This window comes from Solenopsis invicta, chromosome 9 (genome assembly GCF_016802725.1).
Source record: "Solenopsis invicta isolate M01_SB chromosome 9, UNIL_Sinv_3.0, whole genome shotgun sequence".
In the NCBI taxonomy this organism is placed as follows: Eukaryota; Metazoa; Arthropoda; class Insecta; order Hymenoptera; family Formicidae; genus Solenopsis; species Solenopsis invicta.
In genome coordinates, this window is record NC_052672.1 from 13890697 (window position 1) to 13904191 (window position 13495).

The 13495-nt window shown below is 40.6% G+C and overlaps 1 protein-coding gene across 2 annotated transcripts in view; it reads left to right on the forward strand.

The window, feature by feature from the left end:
• LOC105193438 (discoidin domain-containing receptor 2) overlaps positions 1-13495 on the forward strand; it is a 206924-nt gene that overhangs the window by 69585 nt on the left and 123844 nt on the right. For both annotated transcript variants that reach the window (XM_026135908.2, XM_026135907.2), the window contains one exon: positions 10312-10375. The gene's annotated coding sequence lies outside the window, so the exon portion shown is untranslated. The remainder of the gene's footprint in view (positions 1-10311; positions 10376-13495) is intronic.

The window sequence follows — 13495 nt, forward strand, 5'->3', positions numbered from 1 at the left end:
CTCTTGTGTGCCTTCGAAATTGGCGAGCGTAGAAATGCGCACAGTCCCAGCTACGGTCGTAATCTATCACTTGCGCTGAAAATAACTTGTTTCTTAATTTCTTCGTACATACGTCAAGCTATCTTTGCAATCTCGAGGGATACTTGGCCTAACTTAGCCGCGAGAACGAGTTTGTGTCTACTACAACTCGTTTCGACTTCACATTTCCAGTTAGAACTATGCAAAGATAATTTGGCAACTGATATTGGCTAATTATATCTTTTATAGACTTAGCTCTAATAATTTTATTTAAGTATTAAAAGTTGTCTAAGTTCATTTATTCATTAGAAAATTATATCTATCGTTTCGATTTCATATTTCCAACTAGAATAATGTAGGCAAAAATAACTTGGAAATTAATATTGAACAGTAATTTGATATGTTACTTAGACTCAAAGGATAATTTAATTTGAGCTATCTGAAACGAAATATTAATGATTAATAAGAAAATTAAAACTTAATTATATTTAAATTAAGCATAACTGAGTTCGATTATCAAGCTATTAAAAAAATAATGCGGAATTTTTAAGTGATGAAGGTAAAACGATTTGGAGCTGCTCAAAGTGCGCACCGCAACTGTTGTGTTTATTAAGACTTATTATTGCTCTCACGGCCGGAGCCAGCATCCTTTTCACTGCAAGGATATCGTCCCTTTTCCGCAGCACCCACGCCAACCGTGAGCTTAATTGTTATAAATTGCCCCATTGGTTCGCGAAATGATTTACCGGCTCCCCTCGCATAAATTACAACAAAGACTTTCGCTAAGAGAGTGATTTACGATCCCATAACATCATGCCACGGTTTATATTCGACCGCTATCTTTTTCTCGCGCACTTTCTCGCCCCCTCCCCTCCTCTCTTTTTTTCTACATTTTTCCTGGAATTATCATTCAATTTCGCGCTCTTCGTACGCGACATCGTATATTCGTTTCATCCGAATCGGGATAATGGTTCGTTCGAGCATTCGCATTATTTTCGAAACGCGCGTTGGAGTTGCTGCGTGTTATGAAGATTGATCACCACATTGTACTCCTTTTTGAGCAAGCATCACCCATGGGAACAACGCTTTTACCTTATTTCCCAATGCTGCAATTTACTGGAAATGAAAGCGATACTAAAATACAGTACGTGTTGCGAGCCCTGTTTCACGAGACTGGCCCTCAAAGTTTGCGTTAGTTTTTACTGCCGTTGTACGAGGACATGGATGAAATTGTCGGTAGCTGCCAGCATATACCGGAAATAAGCTCACGCGCCGCTAACGAAAAAAGCGTTCTCCGGTAATTGGAGCTAGGCTCCGCTCTCCGAAAGGCGTGCCACTGCGCGAAGCATCGCTCTCGCAATATAAAAGTAAAACATAATCAGCTTACACAGACACGTACGCGCAACGCGATAGCTTCAGATTTTACGACACCTCTCTGGTATAGCCTGGCCGTCTCGTTCGTTCTTCGAGAGTCGATTTAAGGAGGACCGTTTACACCTCGCAACCTCGGAATCCATTGCGTGATAAATCCCGACACGATTGGAGTAGTCTACCGGCCTTACAGGTCGGTAAAAACAGGCCTCTATGAAAGTCGTGACGTACCGACCGCTAAATGAGCTCAAGATTACGAGATGGACTGGACAACATCAGTGGTACGACATAAAAGGTGAACGAAACTGTCGAGAGAATGGGATGGGCTTGGGGAGGAGGTTAATCTCGAAGATGTCTGGCATGATTCCCGGGATGGAGGTTTATTGCGTCGTAACGTACGGCCACGGTATGCGAGATCCAACCTTAGGAGTTACGTTCAGCCCAAGCACAGGATTTCGGAAGCTCTTCCTTGTAGCTTTTTATGTTCCTTTCGGATGTATTGCCGGTACGCACACCACCGTAAGGTAATCTTTCGATCACGAGGATACACGGAATGAAAATTTTTCCCGCCGGCGGGAGGAAAATCCCAGCTTTGCACGCGCCACGCGTCTTGCTTAGCACGCATACCTTTAACCCCAGGCTACGTCTTAGAACGAATCTTCGATGGATCGACTTTTAAAATATATACGACATTACTAAAAAAAAGGAAAAAGTTTGCTGAACTTTGAGAAAGTATTTGCATAGACTGTATCGATTATATCGACTACAATTTAACAGTTTTAGTTTCTTCTTAAAAAAATAAATCGCTCTCCATTATTTGTAAAATTTTTCCGTGATTAATTACAAAATCAGAGTGAAATGAAAATATAAATACGATAAATGCAGCTCTTGAATAATTTCGTTGATTGTTTCACTTTCGAGAATTAACGAGATTAGCGGAAAGGTTACAGTGGCAAAAAGAATGACAGAATTTTTCAGGATTAATGAGTCCTGCATGACACTTTTTCCTGAACTGAAAACTTTTTGTTTAATCTTCACGTATGTTAACGTATTTTCGTTGCAGACGAGAGGATGAGTCATTCGTCATGTTGAGTCATACGTGACCGTCAAAATTCCAAATGTGCCAATTACGTAAAGATAATAAGATATAATAAGAAAATAATTATACAACAAAAAAAGTACAATTATAAGAAAGTAACTTTTAAATAAAATTTTGTACATAGCTAAGTTTTATTCTGAATAAAATTTTTTTATTTGATATAATTTTTTTATACATATTGTGTATTGTATCTTGTCTTCAAAATTGACACAATTCAAAGCATTTCCCAGAAATGAAAAAAAAAAAAAAAACATTATCTTTCAACTTGACAGAAAATTATTAATTGTCAACTAATATTCTTTTTTGTAAAATTTAACATTTTAAGTTATCATTTTTAAAGGTAAAATATGTATACTTACTATTTTTGCAGTAATGAATTTAAAACGTTCAATTTTAAATTAAAAATGATGAAGTGACGTTTCCTGTAAAAAAATTGCTGTTGAAAAATACGCTTGAGATCTGACACTCTAAATGTATAAATTAAAGCAAAACTATACGGCACATAAATAGAACCGTTCATATCAATTTTAAATGATAACAGTGTACAATAATATATGTATATTGCGAAGCTATCTCTGCGATTCCTACTTTGCATCCATCTTATTCACTATAAATCAACTTGGACTAGATTTAGTAATAGCCGCAGGGTACGCAATAAAACGTCGTCCGAATAGCAATGTATTATTAGTCCTGCTTCGGCAGAAACGAGTTTCCGTGGATTATCGCATTGCGCACGTGATATAATCAACGTAATAAATTAGATCCAGCCAAATCCGCGGACGTTTCTAATATCGTCTACGTTACGTTCCCGCTAAAAGTGAGGATTCTCATCAGCTGCTCTGATTGGAATACGTAATCAGGACTCGAGGAGTGTAGCGAGCACGCTAATTCCAGCTTCGTGTTACATTCACTGTGTGGTGTCGGCAAATAGCGTAGTCGGCTATATACCGAACATTCAACTTCTCGTCGTCTAGTCCTTCGTTGTTCCCTTGAGTTTCATTGCATTGTAGACAAAACTGTACACATCAACTTCGAATGTGTCACACTAACGTGACAATATTGCATGTTGCTCATAGTGCATCTGACAATTTTCGAATGGCTAGCTAAATACGACACGCCCGCTATCATTGCTTTGTGATACATCGAGCTTTCAGATGCTTTCGATAAAGAAGTATTAATTAACGACAAAAAATGCCAAATGCGCATGTGTACGTATGCGTGTGCGCGCGACTGTGCGGCCGTGCGGCGTCCTTATACATGTCACCAGTACATTCTCATTCCATTCTTTTCGCGTGCTACGCTATTATCTACCGTGGACGATGCGCGTGAAGGGAGACAGTGGAAGGGTGGAATGAGTCAGCGGTTTGCACACCTTGCTCCGCACGCGCGTTGCTACGTCGCAGGCACGTTCCGCGCTATTGTACGTTAACTCTGTCCGGCACAATGCTTAGAAAAGCAGTAAAAAGTGCGGCCTTTCGGGCGAAATTTAGTGCGCGTACGGTGACATTTCCCCCGTCTCTCCCTTTCCCTTCGTTCCCCGTGTCCGCGCTTAAAATGAGAATGTGTAAACTTCCCATATTCTTTTATTTTTACAGCATCGCAAAATTCGCGTTTACATCCCACTTCTAACTGCGAGCGGCTAGAAAAAGCATATGAGATTATCCTTGTTGTTTTACGCGCGGGCAATTGGAAGACGTATGCATGTTTAAATATGAAAATAGCCCGGAGCTTGCCAAATTTTCGGCGACGGTGTTGTCTAATTTAATTACTCGTCGCTGTATGTCCCCCTCCCCCTCCAAATGACTGGGGATCGATAATGTTTCAAATGAACAACGCTCCGCCAAGCCGGACGATGGCGATGCGGTTGCTCTAGATTACGCCTGCTTGGGCGCGGATGAACATTCTGTCCTAGCAGGCTGTCAGATTTAGCACACAATCGGGCATTATCGGGCACGCTCAGGCAGTAATTAATGGTTTGCCGTATTCAAACAGTAATCAGTAATCAATGGTCACTCATAGTCAGGTTCATAGGGCACGCTGATATCTCTCAAGATCTATATTGTCTCATTATGCGCAGATACCATCGCGAACGTCGAAGTATCCCCAGATAAGACTGACCACCTAAGCTCGTATATCGTACTCAATCTTATGGCATATGCAGATCCGTGATCCCCAGTGTACAGATATATTTCATCGTATCGTTGACATGAAAAATTTTATTCTTATATCAGCGATCGAAATCATGAGAAAACTTATGCTGAAAGAAGTTTCACTGAAGTATAATATCTAGAAATTTAGCTGGGTCTGAAAATAATTTTGTTACACTATCAAAATAATTATATTAGACTTTCGAGATGTTTACTACAATGCCAACATTTATTGCAGCCTTGCTTATTATACTTGTACATCAATCATAATTAATTTGATGGTCCAAAATTATTTTCAGATCTACAATTAGTCAAATTTTTAGATATTTCAGCATGTAGAAAGTCTTTCACAATATCGTAAATTTAAATTTAAATAATCGATTTCCTTTTTGGAAATAATTAAGAAATGAATTATTTAAATCAATATTAAAATCAGTTGGCGTTGATGGAGTTGATTTATTACGTTTCAAATAAAATTAATATTAAAATAGCAATGCATAATTATATATATTTTCATACAAAATAAATAATCCTTAAATATTTGATAGAAAATCATTAACATTCACAGCAACGTAATTAATAGGCTGCTTGTTGAAACATTCAAAGGAGTATCTTGCGATATGATATTACAACAACTGAGCCAGTTTCAGAAAAGACATGAGAGAACAGTCGAGGGAGAGCTTAGAATGGAACCAGCGATAGAAAGGTTGGGGGGAGGGAGGATTGGAGCTTCCCCTCGATTAAAGTTACACTCCGATCTTTAACCTCAGCCCTCGATTCACCACCGGCGATGCCCGGAGTGCGGAGTCTCTTCCGGCAACCGGCCTGCCTTCGAGATGGGCCCTCTTCGCATACCCTCGGTTTCTCTTCCTCCTCCTCCTCCTCCTCCTCCTCCTTCTCCTCGCGTGCTCGCGTCGCGTGGAGTGCCGTCGCTGTCGGTGGGAACGGCGCAGAAGCTATTACTCGGCGAAAACTTACTTTTCTCGGCGAAATTACTTTCACGAAGTATCTTATTTCGTCGCGTCGGCAAGAGAGAAGAGTCTGCCGACGGCTTTCCAGCCACGGGGAAAGAAAACGCGCTCGCGCGGAGATTCTCGCTTCGTCCCGCGAAGACGTCTCGTCGCGCCGCTTCGAGCCGGCCGAGATACGGTTTTCCATATGCGTTTGTGCTTGTTTGTTTCGACGAGCCTGCCAAGATGGATCGCGTGCTTGTTTGTGTGCCTCGCAGATTGGAACAGGCGTCTACGATTCGCTGCGAGGTTCTTTCAGAATACATACAACAGATAGATCGATGTATTCTGTAAAGGCGGCACTAAAAAAATGCACGGTTCACCTCTTAGTTCACGATTGCGCGCATGCAATAGCATTTGGACGAAGTTGATAGTGACGAAGGAAGATACAACGAAAACGAAAAAAAAAAAAGATTGTATCTGATGTAAGTTAATGCTAATCTCAGACTGCATGGGTAATACGACGTGATGCTTATACAACTATGAAAGCCGCAATAAACGCATGGTTTACCGTTTGCGTCGGTTCGCATTGTATTTCGATGTATTCAAATTGTTACTCACTCTGACGTTAGTTGTTTTGCTTGACGGCAAGAATACAAGGGGCTTCGTACCATAGGCTGTCAGTATCAAGTTATTATGTAATGGGGTCTCTCAGTTGCATTGTTAGAGTAGCGGTATGGCTATAATATCACGCAGTGATCTTTTGCAAATTAGCATAAAGTGTTATATGGTCGCGTCCTTTTATTAATCAATGTTAGCTGTTTCAGTGAAGAAAATAGATCGATATATAAAAAAAGGGAAACATTAATAATTTCAAACGCAATTAAAATTTGTATTGATAAAACAATATTTTGAGATACAAATAAATTAATATTAGTTGTCACTCTTGAAATACCTATATCCCACTTCTCGCTGAGAGAGCTTCATATGAAATGGATACGTATCTCCTGACGTGTGCTACTTTGTCAAACAATCGCAAGATATTTTATTATTGAAGCACATGTATCGATTACGGTCGTAACTAGTTCAGTTCAATTGTCAAAAAGCGGCTGTGCGCGTGTGGACATTGCGAAATATAATCAGGCCCGCAATCAGAATCCGAAACTGGGTTAGAGAGAGGCTGTAATCAGAATACATTGAATTACACCGTTATCGTGCTCCGCATAATGTTGCATAATGTAACGTACACGATCAATTATGCGACGATATTTGTGCTTAATTATGCACGTAAGCCGGGAATTCTCACGCTGATATCGACAATCACTTTTCGACTCGCATACGCGCATAGATTATGCATATGCCGTTGCCGATTACGAATGCACAGATGGTTGGATCGACCGATCTGTTAATGATAATTAACAAAAGCTTTAATACATCCGGAGATACGCGACTATAAGATATTGCCTGACAATTTGCATTGAATTTCATAGCGATGCGCAATTAAACATGCACAGAGAATTGAGGATACATAATGGAAATTATCACATACGCAGCAGGTACAACAAAAGAAATTAGAATTTAGACTATCGATGTATGCACTATCGATGAAATATTCGCCAAGTTTTTCGTGATTTATGAAACAAAGAATATCTCGTTAAGAATTCGCAATACGTAATTTTCGTGATTTGCATCGTTCGTTTGCCGAGACGTCTTTAGCTTCCGCAGGTCGCTTCCAGCCCGAAGTGAAACCGCGATTTTAATTATTGCGCTTAATATTACAGCGTTTAGCATAGAATTATACTTGCAAACGAAATATCCTCCGCGTTGACTCAAAAATTATCAAGCGTAATTCAACCTGACAAGTTTCTTCGATATCGCGGAGCTGAAATTAATTCGCGACTTTCTTCGGCGACTGCCATCGAATCTGTCGGTGGTGGCCGATGAGCCAAGTTGGTTTCCACTTGAAGCTGGTCAAAGGTTTGATCGAGAAAATAAATCGAGTAGTGGGTGATGAGAGGGCATAAAGAAAAGGAGCCGGAGTCGAGTCCGAGTGCAGCAAGGGGATGGCGGGTTGTGTAGACGTGATGGAAAAGAAGAAACGAAAAAGGATATCCACTTAGTGTGAGAGCAAGAGGTATACGCGTGCCTTGAGATCGGGATAAGATAGGAAAGGTATCTTAGAGTCGTGGCACGCGACTTTCTCCTCCTGCTTCTTTCTGTCGTGCCTCGTCTGATCTTCGTTATTTAAACTTACACTCTTTCCGCTGTTGCTACTACTGCTGCTGCTGCTGCTGCTGCTGCTGCTGCTGCTGCTGCTGCTGCTACTGCTATACGATGCCTTTAATTCGTAATGTTTGCTTTCTACGTAACGATAGTCAACACTGATGTATGTTATTTCGCATCTTCCGTCTTCTTTTGACCGCCCATTTTTGATGTCGCTCGCCTTTCATTCCGCTCGTTTTCTTCTACTGTTTTTACATCACACAGCTTCTTTACGATCCCTTTCTGACGTTAAGTCTTCAGGCTTTACGAGACATCGCAAAGGCAAACATCCTCTGTTGCTTTCCAGTGCGTTCGATCACGCGAAGCGAAAAAAGAAAGAGGGCGAGAGGTAAAGAGAAAAAAAATAAAAAATAAAAATGTGCGAATGCACCAACCGACGGAGGAAATAAAGCATTTCGGACGGTAGCGGGGTATAATTTTCGTTCCTTCCGCGACCGTATTTCGCGGAGACAATGCGCCCTGGGTACCGCAATCCCGGATGCAACCGACCCAGAAAACACGGCTGGGATTACTGTACTGCGATAGCTTGCTTTCTACTCGTCCGTCTGTCTCTATGTCTCCAGATCCGTACTTCCGCCTACTTGCGATTACTTGGAAGTCCCAGAGGGTGTAAAAGGAAGAATGGGTACTGTACAGTGACGCTCACGAAATTTAAGTTGCGACGGAATACCAAGATGAAATATTATAAATCGCATAATGTAAAAGCTCATATATATGTGTATGTGTACGCGCGCATGTGTGTGTGTGCGTGTGTATGTGTTTGTGATGACGAAATTCTTGCAAAGAAGTGCTCATTTATGAATAATATTCCTTTTTCAATTTCAGTTATTTAATTTAAAAACTTATTTAAAAAAGAATGTTTTTGCCTTTTAATGTTTTAATGAGTTTTTCACAAAAGCCATCTTGATTTTTATTGATCCAATCGTTTGCTTGTGTTAAAACGTTACATCGTACAATATCTTAAAGTGCGTGTCTTTGTCCTTGTGACGCAAAATAATTATAGCGACAAACCCATTATCCTCGATCGTCAAACTCATTGTCATGCTACGACTTGAATAAATCATGAAGTACCATTAAGTCAATATCGTGACGCGTCTGCCATCCTTTGAAATAAAAGGCTCTTCACCAATCTAATTGATTACGTATAATTCAGAGATCGATCTGATGGCCCAGCAAAAGAGAACGCGCAAGACAGTTGTCAAAGTGTCCCGCTGTCAAAATGTCGATTCTCGAGTCTTGGGAGCATCGGGATTATCTCTATCTATGGATAAATCTTCGATACGTTTGTTGCGAGTAAAAATGAAGAAAATTGTTCAAAGCCTGACTAAAGTTTCCCAGACGACGTAGCTATAATATCGCGCGTTCGATAGTTTCTCTCGCATATTTAAATGTCAATATTTTTCTATGAACTTGTGTACGCTTCTTCTTACGTATGCTTGTCCGTCGCCACAATGCGTACAAGTGAATGTATCGGAAACGCGTTCGCTATTTTTCCTTACTTATCAAAGTATTTGTATACGTGCAAGTATAGAGGCGTCGAGGAGTCGCTTCTCGGCAGTACGTGGACCAACTTCGGTACTCCGAGGTATGCCATTATCAAACACATCCACTATGAAGTTAGACAACTTCGATGGGAACCGAAGAAGCGCACGAAGAAGGCGGCTAAAGTTAGCCGATGAATCTGCCGGGAATAGTCTTCCAACGTTTCATCAAGTTTGCTAGGCGGGCCGCTATCCTACCCGTTCATCCTCATTTTTTACTCGAATCAGATGTGCTTTTACACACGCGCATGTACCTAAACTTTTTGCCGTCGCAAAATTCCTGAGCGAGATATTATACGCCGCGAGAAAACACCGACACGACAGCCGGATATGCGCGCAGGCCTGTGTTTTATTGCTACCACTGGCGAATAAATATGCGAACGTTTCCGCCACGGCCTCCTACTCGACCATAAAAATGATAAAGAAGGGTATCGACTACTCGACCACCTTGAAATGCTGGAATACATATGGAAACGCACCATCACCGATGTCGCCCCCGTCTTTCGTCTGAAATCAATGCGCACCCCCCAGTCACCTTTTTCTCGCGAGAGTCGCGATCGCTTTCGAAGATCCTGTCGTTCTCGCACTCGTACCGCAAACTCACTTCCTCTTCGTTTCAAGCGTGTCCTGCGGATAAAACTTCTTGCCGCTGGTCATTCTTAGTTCTCAAGTACTTTGTCACACCAAAGTTTCTAAAGCTGCGAATGTCCGGACTTTAGTCTTTCATTCGAATCATCGACCGCTATTCAAGAAGCAATCGTAATTAATGAAAAATAAAAAAGATTCAGCAAAATTAATTAAGAAATACTTCCAATAAATGAAGTCGCATTTTTTTATGTAGATGATAAGTGTCTAATTTATTATATCACATTATTATATGAAGTGTAATTATATGCTTACAGAATTAACCACGCACATCGAAGATGCAGTAAAAGGCTCGGGCTCTTGTGGAAGTTATCACATTCGGTGAGTCATTCATATTATTTCAAATTTATTAATAACAAGTTTAACAATATGAAAACACAATGCAAAAGGAGTTTAGATAAACGAGTCGCTTCGACATCTGATTAGCAAAACGCAAACTATATACTACTAAATTCAGAGACAATTTGAAGATATTCAACTCTCGATACCGTCACTCATTCGCAGTTGAAAATTTTATGGCAGAATCAAAGATCCGAAGTTTATATAAAAATCCATGAAAAGTTTCTTACTCCCTGCGGCGACGATTTCCTAGAAATATTCGTGCCAAGCTACTTCGGTCGGTAAGTGCGCCGACCGTCCCTCATGAATTTCATAAAGTTTCATCCGTTCTGTACATTGGGAGTTTCACGAGGCCCGCGAAAATTGGTGCCATTCGACGCTCGCGTAAAGCTTCGTCAAAATCGAAATCTAAGCTATGGCGTCCATATACCGCGTAGCTCGTAGTATTATGAATCTCGGCCGGCTTTCGCGTTTTCACAAAAATGGAGTTACGCCACAGGGTCGCGCGAGCCAATCCAATCAACTCACTTGAGAGACTTATAACATGAATTTCATAAAGCGAGAACGGAAGGTGTCCTTTAAGCACGCGAAGATAAGTTCAAAGATCGAACCACGCTAGTTTCAATATCGCATCTCATTTTCAGCGATTCTGAATTGAAGAACGAGAGTTACTTCTATAAGTCAATGATTATTTATGCGAGGAAAAATAATGCTCTTTGAGAAAAAAAAAAACAATTGAATTAATGGTGCAAGTATTGATTAAAAATAAAGTACATTAGTTCATTTATTTTTAGCATTATCATCGCAGGTTCAGTTTTTTTTCTAATTAGTATAACTAATTTATTAAGAAAAGAGAGAAACCAAAATGTCATTTTCAATATAACGTTCTAGTCATACTGTTTAATTTCTTAATTTTATTAGTTGCTAATGTGCGCGTATAAATTTGTCATATATCGGATCCTCTATTCTCGTACCGCGTAACATGCATAGTTCAATGGTATCGGAACAATTTACATTTGTTATTTATTAATCCAGGCTTCTTTCATTGGCGCGCAATGAAGCATATTCCCTGGCGATGAATGTCACGCGTTATTGCGCAACGTCTACGGTGTTTCGTGTAAAATTCATTCCCCTTTATAACGATAATGACCCTCCGTACTACGTCCGCTCACTGAATCATTCATGACGACGTAGGGTCAGACTTGTGGAGCCTTCGTCAGCTGCCGTGCGATTACCGTGCATTAGTCCGGGTAAGTCTCGCATTTTCCAAGAGGACAAAAGTGCCTTTCAGAAAATGAGGAAATACTAAAAACCTCTCAAACTAGCCTACACACCGCCACCACCATCACCACTATCGGCCAACTCTACGCAAATGTCGTTCCCGCGCTACGGTTTTTTACCTAGATTTCTCACGTCGTTACCGCATCTCAAGTTTTATCGATCTTATTGGCGGCATCCCGCCGGTTCCGAATGTTTTTCCAATATCCGTGACTGGATTTTGCGACATGACAAATGCAATGCAGATAAATCGTGCTCATTATTTACCTCTCGATTTCAAATACTTTGTACACAGCAAGAAATAAGATATATCACGTGGCTCCGATTGCACGATTTTTAGAATAACTGTACCGCCAGTGAAATGCAATGCTCATCTTCTCCAGTCGATCCGCGTATATTATCATTTCAACATCGTCTTATTTAAATCTATTCTTATAAATATGTAAACTCTAACTCTTTATAACTGAGAAGAAATAAATCCTTGCTCGTATATCAGAAACTACGAAGGTGCAGTTAATATATAACGTCGAACGTGATTTAACGATACGGTTAAAAAAAAATGAGCGGTCGTAGTAAGAAAGCAGTGTAAATCAGAATATGGACGAAGCAAAAAAGAAAGTGGGAAACTGAAACAACGTGCTTATATTGCGTAAGAGAGAATCGGAGAAGCCAATTAATGATCTTTTCCTCGTCTTCTCTGCACCATCCGTACTTTTCTTTCTCCCCTTTCGTTCGCCCTTTACGTAATAAGTTCTTTCTGAGATTTCTGGTCGGATAAACCCCGGGAAAGCGTGCAAAACGGAGGCAAGGATAAGTCCATTGCGAATGCGTAAGCGAATTACGGAAGTTCTTTGCAGGAGCGAAAAGAGTCGACCAGAGCGACGGAACCGGAGAGAAATCCTTTCAGCGTTTTCCCGTTTCGCGGATGCTCCATGGACATTGCCGAGCTAAAACACGGTTTCTGGGACTAATGGAAACGCATTAATTTATCGCGATATCATGAATAGAAACTTATTCTCACGCTCTGCGTCTCTTTAATAAATTATATCAATCTTATTACACAAATGGAAGGATGCTTAGAATGGCTTGAGCTTTATTTCTGAAATAAAGATCAAGGATGCACACATTCTTGATAAGTACAACAATGGATACGAATATTATTCATCTTGAAGTCTTCCTAATAAATCAAGCATTAATACAGAATGATAAGCATGAATTTTTAATGCCACGACTTGGAAAAGTTCATGACGTTTCTTTTTTACAGTTGCAAAATATTGACATCTACCACGTATAATTCTCGTTATTCATCGATCATATTTTGCATACGTTACAGCGACATGCGCACACACATTCTTTCTTCTTTTTACGAATTGCAATCAATCTCCAAGTAAATAGATTCGGGCGACAGAACTGTGATTAAAATTGATTCCACGGATAGCATACTTTATGAGAGAATTTCTTTCGTCGTTATCCAACCGACGAGAACGATCACGCGGATTCAAATAGAAATATATTGAGCGACCTGCCGATGCCGGTCCAATCAAGCCGCGGACCAGCGGATTATATGTCTACGAGAAAATTCACATCGAGAGTCCCTCGCGCGAACGGTTCGCCCCGATATATCGGTTGACCTGTTATTATCAGAAATAATAAGCTCACAGCTGACCGGCGGTTCCTCGTGGGAATCACCCTATTGGACACCCGATGACGATCCTCCCTTGCGACCGCAAATACGGACAGCACGAGAGCACTTGACCGACTTTTCCAATTGGTCCTGCTAAACTTATCCGTTCGGACAGCGGTCTAGCCTTGCGCGCTCTCTCT